This window comes from Petaurus breviceps, unplaced genomic scaffold, assembly GCF_028583685.1.
Source record: "Petaurus breviceps papuanus isolate PSGF00001 unplaced genomic scaffold, PetGlider_PUasm1.0 189, whole genome shotgun sequence".
Classification (NCBI taxonomy): domain Eukaryota; kingdom Metazoa; phylum Chordata; class Mammalia; order Diprotodontia; family Petauridae; genus Petaurus; species Petaurus breviceps.
Genome location: NW_027185809.1, coordinates 34,050,821 through 34,070,506, shown reverse-complemented (window position 1 = coordinate 34,070,506; position 19,686 = coordinate 34,050,821).

The following is a 19,686-nucleotide window of genomic DNA, read 5'->3' as shown; positions in this document are numbered from 1 at the left end:
CCCCCCCCCCCCCCAGTGAAACGCACGCCTCGCTCCAAGCTGCATCCAATCAGAGATGCAGCAGTGAGCGCGTCATCCTGTTCTTTATTGAATTCATTATTGAATAAAGGTACATTTTTTTTGTTCACATTTACCTGTTTATTAAAATTGCTGTCAATGTTCATTAAAATAAGCCCTCCCCTGAAAATAAGCCCTCTGGTGTTTTTCTGTCCAAAAAAAATAATAAGACAGTGTCTTATTATCGGGGAAACATGGTATCTATCTATCTATCTATCTATCTATCTATCTATCTATCTATCTATCTGTCTCTATCTATCTATCTATCTATCTCAGGTGAATCCAAATAACCAGGACTGTCAATTATGACCTCAGAACTAAACCAGGGAAAGATGAAACAGAGAAAGAAAACTATAACTCAATATCATTGATTAATGTGATGGAAAAATGTTGACTAAAATATTAGCAAAGGAACTATAGGAAAACATTTAAAGCAATATTCACTAAAACAAGACTGTATTTAAACCAGGAGTCCTACTTTGTTTTCATTAGGAAAACTACAAACAAAATACAATATATCAATAAGAAAAAAATAAAATTATATTATCTATAGATAAAAAAAGCCTTTGACAAAAGAAAATAAACATTTAAGTTAAAAATTCTAAAAAGCATGAGAATAAATTAACCTTTTTTTAAGAAACGAAGTAATAAAGATAGATAGATACAGTACTTATTAAGCATATATGCTAAAAGTTAAGGGATAATATATAAGCAAGAAAGACAGTTCCTACCATCAAGGAACTTACATTTTAGTGAAAAAAAGACAATATTTAGGGGTACTGGAAGATTTGAGTGGGATTAGGAAAGGGAAGGAAGGTTACCATTGTGGGGAGTAGGTGAGAATATGGTAGGTGAAGAGAGGATATGGAATGTAGAGAGACTCAAGGCAAAAGATGAAGCATTGAAAGCATTGAAAGGAGTGACCAATTAAAAAAAAAAAAAGAAGACCCAAGGGGGAGGATTGTCAACTAAAAAAAGTGTAGGTGAGGAGAAAGTGGAGTTTGGAAAAATTCCAGTAGAAAATAAGTTGAGGTAGCTCCCAAAATGGTGATTCTGGAAAGAGGAAGAAGAATAGAATCTTAACATGTATTTAAAAACAAGAGCGAGCATTATCTATAATGGAGAAACCAATGACTTTTTAATAAGATGAAATGTAAATTAAGAAAACAATTTTTACCATGATTTTATGCTAGCTATTTCAATGACATGAAAAGCTGAGGGTAAAAAATAGGCTAAGAAGAAATAAAATTATTGCCATTGAAAGATGATATGATGGGTTACTCACAGAATGCTAGAGAATCAAGTGAAAATCAACTGCAACAAAACTTTTGAAAAAGTGTGAGATATAAAAAAAACCCACAAAATTATTTGCCTTTCTATATACAGATGTAGAATACCTTCAAAACATGAAAAACATAGAAAAATCAATCCCATTCAAAATAACTACAAAATATTTCAAATAGTTGGGAGTCTACCTACCAAGATTCACTTAAGATGTTGCATCTAGAAAGTAGTTCTTACAGGAACAAAAACAGACATACAATACAAATGTAATAAAATCATCATGTGACTTAAATGAATTTACAGATTTAATGCAATATCATTTTTATAAGTAATTATTTGTTCAAGTAGTTCAGGATTAAGTTATTTCAAATGCACACCAGCTAGATTTTTTTTCCAACTATTATTCTTTCTACTTGCTTTTTTACTAATCAGTTTTAGTTCTGATGATTGAATGGTCTGACTGCAAATGGACAACTACTTCAGTCAGCTCTCTGTCTATTAAATTGAATCTATTTGCGTGTGTATGTGTGTGTGTGTGGTGTTATTGGTGTTATTTTGTATGTGCCAAATCCAGAGGTTATCAGTTCCTTTCTCAAAGAAAGAAGTGTTTCAACTAAGATTAGAAGGGAAGCAGAAAACTGGGAAATAACTTTTATAGTCAGGGTTTCTGATAAAGGCCTCACTTCTAAAATGCTGTTAACCCCAATGTGATACCCATAGCAGCCTCTATGAATATGCATGTGTATATCCAAGGTAGATTCACAAAATATAATAAACTCTCTTCCTCAAAGGCAAAACCAAAATATTTATTTGGGACATCATTAGAATACCAGGAAGTAAGATTTAACAGGGTACTTATCACTAATCCAGGGAACACCAACATCTTAAACCTTCTTTCTGTTAGGCCTCCCCACAAAAACAAGTTCCCCTAGGCAAATTACTCCCTCAGCCCACTCATAGATTGTTTCTCTCTCTCTGCTCTGCCTCATGCTCTGCTCTCTGCTCTTTGCTCCTCTGTGCCAACTCCTCCCACTCTGAGCTCCATGTGACTCAGGCTCCAGGAGGTCACATAGGTGTATTAATGGACAGGGAAGATATTTCTCTTTCATTAACATTACAAATATATAGAGAACTGAGTCAAATTTATAAGAATGCAAGTCATTCCCCAATTGATAAATGGTCATAGGATATAAACAGGCAGTTCTCAGAGGAAGAAATTAAAACTATGTGTAGTCATATGAAAAAATGCTCTAGAGAAATGCAAATCAAAACAATGCTGAGGTACCACATCATACCTATCAGACTGGCTACCATGATAAAACAGGAAAATGATAAATGTTGGAGAAACTGTTGGAAAATTGGTACACTAATGCATTGCTGGTGGAGTTGTGAACTGATCCAACCATTCTGGAGAGCATTTTAGAATTATGCACGAAGAGCTATAAAACTGCACATACCCTTTAACCCAGCAATGCCACTTCTACATCTGTTATCCCAAAGAAATCATAAAAACAGGAAAAGGACCCATATGTACAAAAATATTTATAGCAGCTATATGTGGCCAGGAATTGAAAATTGAGGGGATGCCCATTAATTAGGAAATGGTTGAACAATTTATGGTATATGAATGTAATAGCATATTCCATTACATTTCATAAGAAATGATGAGCAGTCTTCAGAAAAACCTGGAAAGACTTACATGAACTGATGCTGAGTGAAATGAGCAGAATCAGAAGAACATCTTGCACAGCAAGAACAACATTGTGTGATGACTAACTTTGAGAAACTTATTTCTGCTTAGCAATGAAAGAATCTAAGACAACTCCAAATGACTCTGGATGCTATCCACCTCCAGAAAAAGAACTATGGAGTCTAAATGCAGATTGGAGCTTACTATTTGATCTTTCTCTCTTTTTTTGTTTCTTTTTTTCTTTCATTGGTTCTAATTCTTCTTTACAACATGACTAATGTGAAAATGTTTAATATGAACATATATGTAGAGTATGTATCTGATTGCACACCATCTTGGGGTCATCTTGAGGGGAGAGATGGGGAGAAAATTTGGAAAACAACATCTTATGGAAGTGAATAGTGAAAACTAAAAATAAGTAAATTAATTAATTTAAAAAAAAGAAAAGAAAGAAGTGCTTATCATATAAAGACATGAGGCTTCTGTGTAGTCAACAAATCTTTGCCTTCTCCCATTTTTTCAGCTTGAACTATGCTTTATCATGTGTTTCTCCTCACCCTCTTACCTTTTCCTACCTCTTCTCTGAGGTTACAAAGTGTCAGAGTATATGATCATTTAAATTGGAGGATTAATTCTGGACTACTTAAGCATTTCATGAAAAAAAATGAGAACTAGACAAAATAAATTACATTGACAGCAATCATAATAACTTAATATTGACATTTAACCAATATTAATTAGTTTATACAATAAGGATTAAAAAAAGCCTAGAAGTACTTTAGTTAGCAAGCATATGACTTAATAGCCAAATGGAAAGATTTGGGAGAGCAAAAACACCTCAGAGATCATGTAGTATACAAATCATAGATCATGTAGTACAAGGAATGGAGCCAATCTAGTCTTCTTTCCTCTTGTTCAGCAATAATAGTAAGTATTTATATCTAGCATATTGTTGCTTGGAAATGTTTTATAGAAATTATCTCATTTTATCCTCATAACAATCTTGGGAGATAGGTACTATTATTACTATTATTATGATAAACATACAATAAGAAAATCCTTCTTCAGGGCTTCTGAACCAACAGAAAGGTTCCCAGACTCCTGCAACAACAGCATTGTCCTTCACCAGTGGACAGTATTCACTCTCTGTCTGCAGGACAGTCTCAGGAGCTCTGAACCAACAGTCAGGTTCCAGGACTTCTTCAACAACAGGACTGTCTTTCACCAGTGGACAAATCTGGCAAAACAATATCAAAACAGACAGACAAAGTACCAGCAAAACAGCCATGTCTCCTCAGTCCTTGCCAGTTCCGGGGGCAGGTCTAAAAAGTCCAGGGCAATTCAAAGTGGCCCTCAGCAATCCTCTCAGTCTCTCTCTGCCTCCACAAGTGCTGCTTCCAAAAAGTTCTTCCTCTCCCTTGTGTCTCTCCAAATCTGTATCACCAGCTCCTCCCAGTTCAGGACTCTCTTTTCATGTCAACAAGTCCATCCCACAGGTGGGATTAACAAACTCTGGGTTTTAACACAATCAAACCAAAAACCAAGCCAATACAGGGGGATCTTTATATTCCATTACTATCACACCACCACATCTAGATTCTGACATCATGATGTGCTACGTGAGGAAATAGAAATGATGCTAGAGAAAATAAAGACAGGAAGATCAACTAGACCAGACTAAGTATACATAGATGATGTCCTTGCTGGAGATGGGCAAAAATGGAAGCATTGAGAGATAAACCTCAGACTAATTTAAGGAGAGAATAATGCCATGTCCTTGTGAGGTAATTGGGGATGGGGAGGAGAATCAAAGATGCTATTACTATAGAAAACATAAGTAAGTATGGAGCCATATGCCTACCTTCTACTCTCTGAAAATCTTTCTGAGAATAATCTACATACATTTTAAAAGCATATTTTGTAAGTTAATGAATCAACTAGCATTTATTAATTGCCTCCTATGTGCTAGCCACTGTGTTCAGTGCTGGTGAAGGTATGAAAAGGAAGAAAGAAGGTTTTTATAAACATTTCATGGAAGACCACATCGTCATAGTCACACAATTGACTGAAAGCTAAAGAGAAAACAGAATCCTGTTCTTGTTTTTTGACTAGCAAAATAATTTGGTTCAATAGAGCAAAATGTTACCTTAATGGTTCTCCTCCAACCAAATGTTGCTATGTATATGTTAAAAATATGAGTGATTTCTTGTAAGATGTAACAGAGATAATTTTGTTGTATGAGTCTTTTTTTTTAAGCAATAGGAGTTAAGTAACTTGCTCAAGGTTACACGGCCAGGTGTTTCTGGGTGGGTGCTAAGTGTCTGAGCCTGGGATTCGATCTCCAGGTCTTCTCAAGCCAGTGCTCTTACTCGCTGTGCTACCTGGCCGCCCCAGTATGAGTCTTGATTATTAATATCAAGTAAGACATAAAACAAAAAGACACGTGGTTGTCAAAGATTCTTACCACTTTAATGAAGAATGTCCGGTGCAGAGTCCAAACAGAAGAGGGATTTCCCTATAGATTCATCAATCAACAAGCATTTTCAAACATGTATTGTTTTGCCAGACACTGTACTGTACTGGGGATACAAAATACAAAAGTGAGATTGTCCCTGTCCTCAAGGAGTTTATATTTTAGTAGGAATGGATATGATCTGTTCACAGATAAGTAAATAACAGGATAGATTTTTTTTTAAATACAAAGTTATGGGAAGGTATGGAAATGGACACTAACAGCTGAAGGAATGGTGGAGCTGAGTTGAGCCTTGAAGAAAACTAAAGGTTTCAAGAGGCAGAGTTGGGAAGAGAGGTAATTTGGGAAATGGAGGACAGTGTTTGCAAAGGCACAGAAGAAAGAGATAGAATCTTGTCTACAGACTATCAATAGGTCAATCAGTGTATAATATATAGAGTACAGAGTATAGAATAAGGAGTAATTTGGAATTGGAAATAAGGGCCAAAACCAGTTTGTGAATTGCTTTAAAGATCAAACTGAAGAGCTTATATTTTATACTTTTTTTTTGGAGGGGGGAAGGCAGGGCAATAGGGGTTAAGTGACTTGCCCAAGGTCCCACAACTAGTAAGTGTTAAGTGACTGAGGCCGAATTTGAACTCAGGTCCTCCTGACTCTAGGGACAGTGCTCTATTCACTGTGCCACCTAGCCACCCCTTTATATTTTACTCTAAGGAATAAAATTAGCCATTGAGGCTTCTTGAGCAGGGGAGCAGCATAGTTAGACTCATGCTTTAGGAAATATTAATTTGATTTTCAAGTGGAAGATGAATTGGAGAGTAGAGATACTTAGACCAGTAAAGAGGTAATGGCCTGAATTAAAGTGGTAAAAGATACCACTTCAAAGATACTCTTGATTGCAGATGATATTATGCTTATTGTATCAAGCCCTGGAATACTATAGAGCAGACCTGCACAACAAATGGCCTGCCAAAGGATTTGGGGCAGCCTGTGAAAACATAGAGGATGTAAAACAGGCCTGCATAATATACCACCCACAGGCTGCTTTGGTGACCCACAAGCAGTCTATATGGAAAGTATGTATGTTCTGCTACAGAACCTCCTAAATCATAGCTTAATCACTTAAAATATTTTAATCTGACTATCCAAGCAATAGAAACCAAGTGGATGAATAGCTGTATTACTGGCTATGCTATGAGATTAGATGAACCACTCACACAGCTGCTCTGTCATTACATACCTCTTGGGCAGACACTGTCAATGGACTTAAAATTGAATAGGGAGAAAATAGGGATCATTAGGAAATGTTGCAATGCTTATATTAGAGAGAAAGAGAGAGAGACAGAGAGAGAGAGAGAGACAGAAGCAGAGGCAGAAAGAGAGAGAGAGAGAGAGAGTTTTCAAAAGAGAAAACATGTGCCTTTCTTGAGTAAATATGTATCATTGCTTTTCTGAGAAGACCCAGACAGAGTAGATGTGGAAGGTAAAGGAGGCTTTAAATTGAGAAATGAGTAGGCAAAATCTTACTGAGATTGTTTTCTTTCATTGAGTGTAAACAAGATGGGAAGGCAAAGAAGCAGCCTTCCTCCCCTGTCTGGGGTATACCTTCTACAAGATGAAAGTACGTTTTTGATTTATCATGGAATTTATTTACCCTATTATTAGAATCATAGAAATTTATTGCTAGAAGGGACTGTAGAGATTATCAAGCCTATACATTTGAATGCTTAGTTTTCTTTCCTTCTGCCCTTGAAAGTGACATTATTCTGTGATAGTGCATGAGAAAGTCAGGAAAACATAATATTAATCCCTCAAGTAACAGCTCCTTGAAAATGGTCCAAGTGTGGCTTATGTCTGTGGTGGTCAGTTTTCAAGAGCTTTGAAGTCATTCCATTTAAGGGATCTTTCCTTCAGTGTTCACCAAAACCTTCTCTGCCCAATAGCAGTACAGATGGCCCAGTGGCCCATTCAAAGCATTTTTCCAGAACAGTATGTCAGTTTGAGAGGTGATTGTGGCCTTCCTTTCCCTCCAGGGAGTAATTTCCCTTGGTAAGGATTTGTTTACCCAGCAAGCAGAGATGACCTGGAAATTTGACAGTGCCAGAACAGAAACTACACTCTCTCAAGAGAGGAATATTACCTTATAGAAACTAGCTTTTATCCTGCTGAGAAACTGTATTGTATTGTGGGGATTGTCTCTTATTAGAACTGTGTGAGCTGGGGGAAATTTTGTAGCGCTATCATAATACAGACCAAAAAGACAGAATTCTGCCTATGACCCTGAAAAGGAACCATGGTGTTATTTAAAGGGGAAGAAGGGGAGGACAAAATGTCAACATAAGCTAAATATCTTTTGGGAGGTAGAATTTGCTCATACACTTAAAAACACACTAGGATGAAAATTGTCAAGCTTCCAAAACCCTTAGTGATAGAATTATTACACCTTCTAAAAGTTCTTACATTTCAAATAGCCCAACAAAATCCATATACTTGAAAGTAGGAATTGATTAAGTTAATTTAGAATTAAAGAGACATTCTTTATTCTCCATTTTTAAACAAGATTTTATTTTTATCTTTTGTTTTAATATTATCTACATTTCCCTATGTCTAACTTCTTGCTCCTACTCCCATGATAAAAAATGAAAAAGAGCAGGAAAAAGTTAATCAAAACTAACATATAGAAAAGTTTTTATATTATATGTAGTTTTACAAAGCTATAATCCCCACTTCTTCAAAGAAATGGAGGGGTATTTTCATATCCCTTCTCTGGAGCCAAGTTTGGTCATTTAAAATCCATAGTATTGTTTAATTGTTGTTTTTACATGTACATTTTAGTAGTTATTGTGTACATTATTTTCCTGGCTCTTCTTACTTCACTTTGCATCAATTCATGTAAGTCTTCCAATATTTCTCTATTTTCATCATCTATATTATTTCTTATAGAAGTAATATTTTATTATATTCATGGATCACAATTTATTTAACCATTCCCAAGTTGATGGGCATCTGTGGGGTTTTTTTTCTAATTCTTTGTTTATGCAAAAAAAATGTTGTTACTGTCATGCAGAGAATAAGAGTGAGCTGAGATCGGGGTTCAAGATAAATTTAGGTGTGGATTTATTAATCAAATGCATGACTACCTGGAGTATAAACTCAAATCAGGAAGCCCCAAATTGGGATATAAACAGTGCTTATAAAGGCTAAAACCACAACTGGGGAGGGGAGCTAGCATAAGCAATGACGCACAGAAGCCAGGAATTGCCATAGGATAGATCTATAGCTCAGGGATAATTTGTGCAAGAGTACAAGGGTGCAACTTTTCTTGGAACAAGGGAGTCTCTCCCAGAACAGGGTGGAGGGTTGTCGGGTAATGGGGACAGGCTAGGGTCATGTTCTGGGTATAGGGTGGAATGACATTGGGTAATGGGAACAGGCTAGGGTCATATTCTGGGTAGAGGGTGGAGGGATCCTGCTTGGTCAGCAGAACAGAACAGGGTGGTGTCTTCTTAAGATAAACTTGTACCATAACGTTGGGACTGACCTTTGTACATAGTGATAATATACAGAATGCTAATTTAGGAAGAAGGGGGTTAGGGGACTATGCCTTGGGCAATACCCAGGACTATGCCTTAAGCTGTTTCAAGCTATAACAAGGTATAGGATAGAGACAAAAACAAATATAAAGGGGCTTAATGGTAGGCTTCAAATCAGGAAATGGATGATCTGGGTTTGGGCACAACACTACAAATATTTTGGTGTGTATAGGGTCTTTCAACTACTTGAAAAATTTCTGGGTCAAAGAGATCCAGATATTTTGTCACTCTTTTCACATAATTCCAAATTGCTTTACAGAATGGTTGGATCACTTCACAGGTCAACCAACTACATATTAGTATGATTGTCTTTCCACAGTCTCTTCAACATTGACTATTACCATCTTTTGTCATTTTTGTCAATTTGTTGGATGTGAAGTAAAACCTCAGAGTTGTTTTGATTTGCCTTTTGCTTATTATTAGTGATGTGGAGTATTCATTCATATGATTAATAATTTGCAATCTTTTGAGATATGATTTTTCCAATCCTTTGATTACAGAGATGACTTTTGTATATGTTTACTTCTGTTGTCTGAATGTCTTGGATATCAGTTCTTTATCAGAAATATTTAATACAAATATTTTTAAAATCAATTGCCTGCTTTCTTTCTTGTCTTAGTTGCATTAATTTTATTCAAGACAAAACTTTTCAATTTCATATAATCAGAATTATCTACTTCATTGCTTGCAATTAGCTCTTACCCTTCACCTTTTTAGAATCACTTCTTAGAATTCACCCCCTTAGCCATTCTTGTGGAAGGTATATCATCTGTTTTTCTTCTGTTTTGTAAAGTCCTTTAATGTTTAGGTAACATATTCATTTTGAATTGTGATTTATGTTAAAAATTCATCTATGCCTAGTTTTTGCCAGATTTCTTTTCAGTTTTCCTAGCAATACTTCTCAAACAGGACACTCTTACTTATGATTTGAGCTAATCACATATTGGGTTACTGAGTTAAATTATTTCTGATTCTTCCTTGTCTAATTTGTTCTGTTAATCTGCTTTTTAAATTAACACAAATAATTTTATTGATCCCTGCTTTTTAACAGTTTGAATACTAGAATTCTTATTCTTGCTTCAGCCCGACTTTTTTCATTATCTTTCTTCATATTCTAGTAATTTTGCTTCCCTGAATGAATTTTGTAATGTTTAGTCTAGTTCAATACAGTATCTCTTTGGCAGTTTGATTGGTATATATTAAATCTGCAAACTAGTCTTAGCAACGTTATCATTTTATCAGGTTGGCACAGTCCAGACATAGCATTAAATATTCTTCCAGTTATACAAGTTGTGCTATATTTCTTTAAGTAATATGTTTAACCCTCTTTTGTACCATTTAGATAAGAATGATATTCATGAGATGCCTACCTCTCCATCTTATCTTCTATGTTTGTATATTCCTCTCACAATTATGAGAAATAGTAAGTTCTTCCTAATTTCTTCCTTACTCTGTTTCTTTTCCCTCCTTTTCTTTCCCTTTCTTAAAACAAAATGGAACAAAAACACTCCCAGGCCATGCGTGTGTCTTTCTCAACTTCATCTTTTACCCTTGAAAAGAGTGAGCTTCTGAATAGATTCATATCTTTCCCAATGTTAGAATTTGAACAATTCATTAAGATAATTTATCTCTTCCAATTACCTAAACATATTTACCTTTCTAGGTTTCTTTTGACTATATTTGAGTTTAAAATTTTCTCCTCAGCTCGAATTTTTTTCATCTCATGTGCTTCAAAGTCATCTATTTTATTGAAGTTCTATTTTTCTCCCTCCAGGACTATCCTCAATTTTTCAGGGTAAATGATTTAGTTGGAATACTATCTTTCTCCTTTGATCTGATTGCGAGGTTGTTTATTTTATTGGATTGTCATCAAGTCAATAAGAATTAATTAAGTATTTACTTCCTGCTAAGCACTTGGGACATAAAAAAAGGCAAAAACCATCCCTGCCCTCAAGAAGCCCACATTTCAAAGGGGGAGGTTAAATGTAAACATGGAAATAATGAGCTACATAAAACATGCCATTTAATACTTCTTGAACTACATTGCATTTTGTTGAATTGAGTGTACTCTCAGATAGTTGTTTGGAGTTAATCAAGTTCTGGAACATAACAGAGGTAAATTATGTGTGCATATATATTCACATATAACATACACACGTGTGCGCATGTGTGTATTATGTATTTTATGAATTATATATTACACGTAACATATATCTGTGATTGCTCTATCACAGCACTTAATGGCTAAAAATTGCTAAATATTTTCGTATATCATAAGAATTACTCAAACGTATTCTGGAAAGATAGATACGTATTAATGTACATATTTGTATATACATATATATGTGAACATATATCGCCTTTACCTAATATGTGTTTATGTGTATATCCCTTCCTTTAATATATTTAAATCATTATCATGATATATGAAAATAGTTATCATATAGTTTTCAGCCATTAGGTTCTGTGTCAGAATTCAGGATCATAGGCAGAAGAATAAAAGGAAGTTGAGATATGTTCATCAATAGCACCACTTCTCTTTATCATGGTAAGTGTTTTTATCTCTTCGTTAATTATCTCTGATGACTAGAACTTTGGTATTTCATCAATTACTCTAAATATTGGTAAAGCAGAAGAGGAGACATAAAAGCAAATTCATTATACATTTTGTGACATATCCATTTCTTTCTCATTTATTAGCAGAGTCAATTTATGTGGCAGAATTTTTTAATTACCAGTTCTCAATGTATACATATTTCCACTAAGGTCACTCTCTACAAATCAGCAAAAAAGACAGGCCATCTTAACTTAATCAATTGCTTTCCTTTGCAATAAAATGACCAATTGAAAATAGGCCAAAAATGAACTGAAGGAAACTGTGATGATTATACCATTGTTTTCTTTTTCCCTCATTTTTTTTTCCGTTTGTCTAATACCCTTTGCTTAATTCTCTGCAGTATTAGACAGCATGTTTTCCTGCCATTTGACTAATGGATTTGATTAGAATTTAAGAATATGAGCTGGAGAGAGCACTGAAGTCCAAGATAATAACTTTCCAGGAGCCTTCCAGAGATTATAAAAAGGGAAATACTGCTCTCCCTTCCTTTGGCCAGTCATAAAAGAAAATACCCCACTTAAAATCAGCATGAGCAAATACCATTGTAGTTTAAATGATGACAAATAGACCAATAATAATAGATATGGTGTTTGTTCTTAGAATATTAAGTTCCCCTCCAATTGTTATTGTTTTATCTTTTGTTCTTATATCTTCTTTTCATCAGTCCCAGAAAGGCAACACTCAGAAAGTTCACATGCATGCTTGATCTAAATTATAATTTGCTATTAGCTCAGTGAAATTTACATTCTTATGGAGGGCCATCTCCTTAGTCTAAGTTTCTGGGCCACATATATTGCTATGCCTTAAACTGTTGTCATAAGAGTTGCTATATCCACAAGAATTGTTATCCCGGTATCATAGTCATACCATCCAACATCAAGTAAAACTCCCATATTTCAGCATAAGAACTCCTGCTAAGTTTGGTATTTATTGACAAATAACATTAAAAAAAATAAGGAATTAACTGTCATGATTTCTCTTTTTTCTCAGTTTTCTTCTTTGATGTCATTTTTCTCTTCCATTCGAAAGAGCTGAAATCTAATCAACTCTTAGGCCACTACCACAAGGGAAAAGACATTTCTTTAAAAGGAGGAAAAGATTAGTACCATTTTTGATTGTTCTTGTGGTCACAAGCCTTCTACTTGAGGAAATATGCCAGAATTTCATTTATGCCCTGTACCATTGTAGGTAATGGTTTCCCTTTATTTCATTTATCTGAGAGACTTCCACTTTACCTGGAGAAAGGCAAATTGCCAAGTGATGGGGGGAAATGAGAAGGAAGTCATTAAAAGCCAAAACTGACTTGTCCAGACTCACACAGCTAGGAAGTATTATAGTAGGGTTTAACTCTAGGTTTAATGCTCCAGACTCTATACCACCCTGCTGTCTCAACAAATAAGGTAAATATATTTCCATCTAATCCCTATGGCTCTTCACATTTTTCTTCCAACTTAATTTAAAGAAAAAATGTCTGCCACAGGAAAGAGGGACTTGTTCTTGGCTTCAGAGGATATAACTGGGACAAATGTATAGAAGTCACAAAGAAAAAGATTTAGGCTTGATGGAAGTAAATATTACCTTACAATTAGACCTATTCATAAGTGGAATGGGATGCTTGTGGAAGTATTAGATTACTCCTTGGGCAGCTAGAGGTACAGTGGATAGAGTGCTGAGCCTAGAAACAGGAAGATCTGAGTTCAAATGGAACCTTATTAGCTGTGTTACCCTGAGCAAATCACTCAACCCTGTTTACCTCAGTTTCCTCATCTGTAAAATGAATTGGAGAAGGAAATGACAAACTGTTTTATTATCTTTGCCAAGAAAATGCACAAAGGTTTCATAAAGAATTAGACATGAGTGAAAATGCCTAAACAAAAAAGGTTCTTCCTCAATGGGGTCTTTAAGAAAATACTAGATGTGTAATTGTCCAAAAATCCATAGAAGGGATTCATGTTCACATGTGAGTTCAACTAGGTAACTCCTAAGGTCTCTTCCAACTCTTGTGATTTTGTGATTTCTATTTCTTTTTAAATGAACATGACGGAGTTTACACAACTTCTAATAATAATGGCTCCCATTCATCATCCCATCATTTGCCACACAATAATGTGAGGTAGGCAATACAGATAATGATTGTTATCAACTCCTTGTTACAAATGAAGAACTAAGATAGAGAGACATTAAATGATTTGACTACAAAAAGACACCTAGTAAATACATAAACAGTCAGTATTCAAACCAGTTCTTCTGACTCTAAATCCAAAATTTATTCTGCCGATATTGTGCTGCAAGTACAGAATTTCAAAGTCACTGTCCTGGGTATGCCATTAGAATGACAAAGTGGTTAAAGAAAATATTCTCAAGGACTCAACATCTGTTGACTTTAGACTGGGCTACTATTTTAGAGCGGCAAGATTCCATATAGGAAAGCCCAGCAGCATTGGGGAACTGTCCACAGCTGAATCTTGATTGGCAGATTGAGGGAGAATAGTCACAGATAGTAGAGTCCAAAGAGAATTGGCATAGCAAACTGCTCTGGGTCAAAGTGCAAAACTAACCTTTTGTATGAATAGATTCCTATTTGAACATATAGCTTCTTAGACTTCAGTTTGACTTTCACCCATGCCACTGCCTCATTGTTGACTTGGGTTTCTATATCTTAAGTATCTTGAATACAATTCCTTCTTCTGACCCCCATCTGGATCGTTGAGAACATGGAGCTGGTGGAAAGATCACTTGGATTAGGAGAGACCTGGTTTTGAATACTGCTTGTGAAACTAGCTATGTGATTCAGGGGCACATAACCTCCCTTGGCCTCAGTTTCCTCACATGTAAAATGAGAATATGGTGCCTATTTCAAGACTATAGAGAGGATTAAATGTGATAATATATGCAAAATTATGTGTAACCTTACAGTATTACATAAATGTCAGGTTTTGCCTCCTACAATCATTCATTTGATTCCGCATGCCTCTTTCCTACCTCATAAGAACTGATGAGACTGCCTTGGCCCCTCCCTACAGAAATTATTATTCCAACAGCAGATGAAATTATTTTGTTTTTGTTTTGTTTGTGTACATTTTTTCAATTTAAAATTTTCAATAAACAAAAATCTGTTTTTGTTCCTCTTTCAGTCCTATGAAAAGAAAGAAAAAGAAAATGTTTCCAACAAATGTGCATAGTCAAGCAAAACACATTCACATTTGGCTGCTCCCCAAAATATACATCTTATTCTATATCCCGAGTCCTTCAGAGTGGTGTGTGCTTCATCATGCATCCTCTTAAATCATGGTTGGTCACTGCATTGATCAGTGTTCCTAAATTTTTCAAAGTTGCATATCTTGCAGTGTTGTTGTCATTGTATAAATCATTTTTGTTTTGTTCAATTTACTCTTTGTCAATTCACACAAATCTTTCCACTTTTTAAATTGTCTCATTTCTTATGGTCCAATAGTATTTCATCATATTTATATATACCACAATTTTCTCAGTCATTATCCAATTAGTGGGCACCTACTTAGTTGAATAAAATTATTTTCCCACCATTGCAGGCTGTTACAGAGGAAGTTTTATCATAACTCTAATAGGTGATATCATAGGTAAGGCAAAAGTAAAGGGTGTAGCTCAGAGGAAGTGTGGTACAATGGGAAGACTGTTGGACTGAGTCAGAAGAGACAAAAGTTTAGAGCATATATGTGCCATTTGCTATACATTTGATCTTTGACATGTCACAACCATTCTGAGCCTGTTATCTCAATTAAAAAGTTAGACTAATGATTCTTTGCTACTTCTATGCTAACCAGTTATTCCTTAGACTCACCAAGTTCCTTTCTTGTTCCACATAGATTTTCTGCAATCTAAGGAATATATAATTTATTTACACAAAGAATATTACAGCAGTTTTCATTTTATCTACTTCTGTTAGATAAGAAAACATTTATTAAGTGTTTACTATATGCCAACCACTGTGCTAAGTTCTGGGGATGCATATAAAAACAAACAATAGAGTCCCTGCTCTCAAGAAGTTTATATTCTAAAGTGTGTGTGTGTGCTGGGGCATAGAGATCCACCGTGCCCTACTGGAAAGTCAGAGAGGGGATGGGGGAAGATATGGAAGAGAGCAGATTGGGGGAGGGGATATTCAGTGAGATCACTGTTTTGGGGTGGTGGGTAGGGAAAAAACGGGGAGAAAATGTGTAACTCAAAGTCTTGTGGAAATGAATGATGTAAACTAAAAAATAAAAGAAGAGAAAAAAGATAAAATAAAGTGTGTGTGTCGGGGGGGGAGAACATAAAAGACTTTTTGTATGCCAAGAAATTGTGAAGATTAGGTTGACTTTAACTGAAAAAAAAAAGAATAGATTTAAAATACCCAATAAGGATGCTTAGTAACTTCTAAGTTCAATAATTACATTTCAATAATTGTTTACAAGGGTGTGGCTTCAAGGTAAGATAAATGTATTGAAATGAGAGCTGTCTACTGTTCTATATAAAGTCCATGATAGCTATGGAAACCCCTCAGTTGACAGAAGTTTGAGTCCACCTACTGACCTCATAACAAAAGCTTGCATTTAAATAGTGCTTTAGGGCTCACAAAACACTTTCCATGTATCATCTCATTTGAGTCTATCGGTATCATATGCCACAGTCTGCAAAGAATTAAAGTTGTAGGTCACTGGAAGGGTAATGAGGAGGTACATGGTGGGCTTGAACAGTTTATAGCATATTGCTATTTGAAGAATTACACAAGACAAGTAGATAAAGGATAGCATCAGAAAGAAATGTGACAGGAAAAAGGAGGTAGGCTGGTCACTTATCAATAGCAAAGGATAACTGGTGGATAGAATTTGTATTCCATCCATTCACATGATATGAAGATTTAGAAGAAGATTCTCAGGCTGACCTCTAGCGGAAGATTTACTGGAAGTCATGGACAAGAGTGAAACAGGATAAAAAAGCATGGACAGGTTGAACAGGTCCAACAGGTCACTGCTGGAGGGAGTATTCACATTGATGAAATAATATCTCCATTGAAGTGCCCTCATAACAATCTTATTGAGTAACTATTACTAGTAGTATTATTGCTATTTTCCACATGAGGAAACTGAGGCTTAGAGAGCCAAATGACATATCACAGCTAGTGAATGGGATTTGAGTTCAGGTCTCTCACAATGTCAAATCAGCACTCTTTCTATTATCATACTGCCTATTTATTATATATGTGCTTTTTTTGTTGTTATGTTGTCTTTCCTGTTAGAGTATGAGTTACTTAAGGCCATGAATTACATTTTTGAATTTCTTAATATCCTTAGTGCTTAGCACAGTGTCTGGCATAGAGTAAGTATTAAGAAATTAATTTTTTGCTAATTGACTAGATGGGAAGTCCTCCAGCTGATAAGTTTCAGAAAGTTGGAAGAGTGAGGCTAGAAAGCATGTGGCTTAACCAAACTTATGTGTACCTGTGTGGCCCTTGAGTGTGACAATTTCAATCCACACCCTTTGTCTAGTTTGATTGGATCCAGCATCAACTCCTTGCAACCTGAAACCTAGACCTTGCCACCTGCTAGCTTCACTTAAGACATTATCATGTATCTCCAGTTTTGACCCCCTTTCCACCTCTGCTCTCACCCTTAACCTCTGGACTTTTCTGGCTCATTGACCTGTCTGCCTGGTTCCTGAAATTGACTTGTATCATGTTCCTATACTTCACCTGCACTGAAGTTCCTCTCACTCCTATTCTCTCCCTTCAAGAAGGGGGAGATAAAATAAGCATCCTGGATCTTATCCAACCACAGTCCTCACTAGACCTCAGACACCAGCTCAGGGTCTACCCAGAGATTCAACTGGATGGGTCAGTACAAGAATGAGAAGAAGGAAAATCAAAACTTATAATTCTGACCATTTAGTATTCAAGCATTAGAATGAACTCTACTGAGGTACTGTCCAAATTATGTCATTGTACTGAAATTGAGATGTGTCCAAAATTACTTTAAATTAACAGACCACTAGCTGAATCTTATTAATAATTTTTCTAAACAGAGATTTTTAAGATGGTATTTTGTCAGTGTTTGCCTTTTGTGAAACTCCCTGTCTGATTTATTTTAAAATCCATCTTAGTATAAATGCCATGTTGGACTTTAAATATCATTTTAAACCCCTCCACCTGCACTCTTAATCTGCCTCCACCCCCCAAGCTGGTTAGCATAATGTCTTGTACATAGTAAGTACCCAATAACTAAAAAGGTCTCTGCCTTCTTGGAGCTTACAGGAAGCAGTGACATAGACTCACACATAGAACACATTGAAGGACATTAAAAATGTACAATTTACCCAATATCAATACTAGAGTAAAACCACTGGCAGATAATTCATTTCTATTTGCCATACACAAGCAAAAGCATGGAGGATAGAGTGGAGAATGGATAAAATAAAAGAAAGAATACCAATAAGGAAGTATCACAATAATCAGATATAAGATGGTGAGGGTCAAAACTGAGGTAGTAGTGCAAAGGTCGGGATGTACATATGAGATATTTTGAAGGTAGAATCAATGGGAATTGACCACTAATAAGATGTGGTTGGTAAGGGAGAAGAAAGACTCAAAAATCAATCAAAATTTTGTAATTAATTGAATGAGAAAATGGTGATCTTGTCGATAAAAATATAGACGGGAAGAGGCAGGATTTACAGGGGATGGTTGGGATGAATTTTGTTTGTGATATGTTGATTCTGGGGCACCAGGAAAATGTTCAGTTAGAGATTTCCAACACAAAGTTAAAATACAAAAGTAATAATCTGTGGAGAGGATGGGTATGGAGACATATTTTTGAGAATCATCTATATATAGTCGATAATGAAAATCATGAAAATGGATGATAATTAGGAGTATTAAAAGAAAAAGAAAAGGAAAAAAACCCCAGACAGAGCTTTGTAAAAGCACCAAAATTTGAGGTGAAGGAAGAAGTTAGAAAAGGAGACAGAAAGTAAAAAGAACTCTGACACTCCAAAATCATGTGAGTCAAGGAATAAGAAATTATCAATAGGGTAGTGGTCAATAGAATAAAATGATGTAAAGATGTCAAGGAAGCTTAGAATTTTTTTAAGCAGTGAAGTGTAATAGAAAGAGCATTGGATTTGGAATCAATGGACTTGGGTTTGAGTCCCAGCTCTGGGTGAACTTATACAAATTATTTAACTACTCTGGCCTCAAGTTCTTCATCTGAAAAAGGAAATGGGAGTAGACTAGATGACTTCTAAGGTTCCTTTCAAATCACAAGTAAAAGGGACAATACTATTAGGGTTGAGGATCAACAGACTAGGGATAGGAAGTGTTTAATTCAATTGAGATCAGGAATATAAAGGAAAGGGAAGCAAGAGAGAGAATGAGAATTGAGAATGTCCCCAGAATTATGAAAGGTTCAGGCTTACCTTGGGGATGGCATCCTCCAAGTGGAGGATGTGTTTTCAGCTTCCAAGAACTTAGAACACTGCAGAAGTTTAAAAAACAACCTGATGAATTAATGGAGTAAAGGTTAGTGAGGTTATGACTGAATGGAGTCAATTTGGAACTTCTCCCAGATTCAGTGTTCTATCAACAGGGATGGGGGGTGAGTACAAAAAGACTTTAAAAAACAGTTTTGTTGGGGCGGTCAGGTAACACAGCAAGTAAGAGCACCAGCCCCAGTGTTGGGATGACCTGGGGCATTGAATCTGGGCTCAGATACTTGGCACCACACCCAGAAATAACTGGCTGTGTAACTTTGAGCAAGTTACTTAACTCCAATTGCTTAAAAAAAAAAGTTTTGTTCCATTTGAAGACAGCAAAATGGGTAATTCTGCACAAATTACTCCCATAAAAACTAATTCTCTCTGGAGCCAGGTTCTCAAGGTGGGGGTAGCAAGGACAATGTTGAAATTTCTAAAAGATACATTTGGTTGACTTTATCTATGAAGCTTCACCATAGCTATCCAC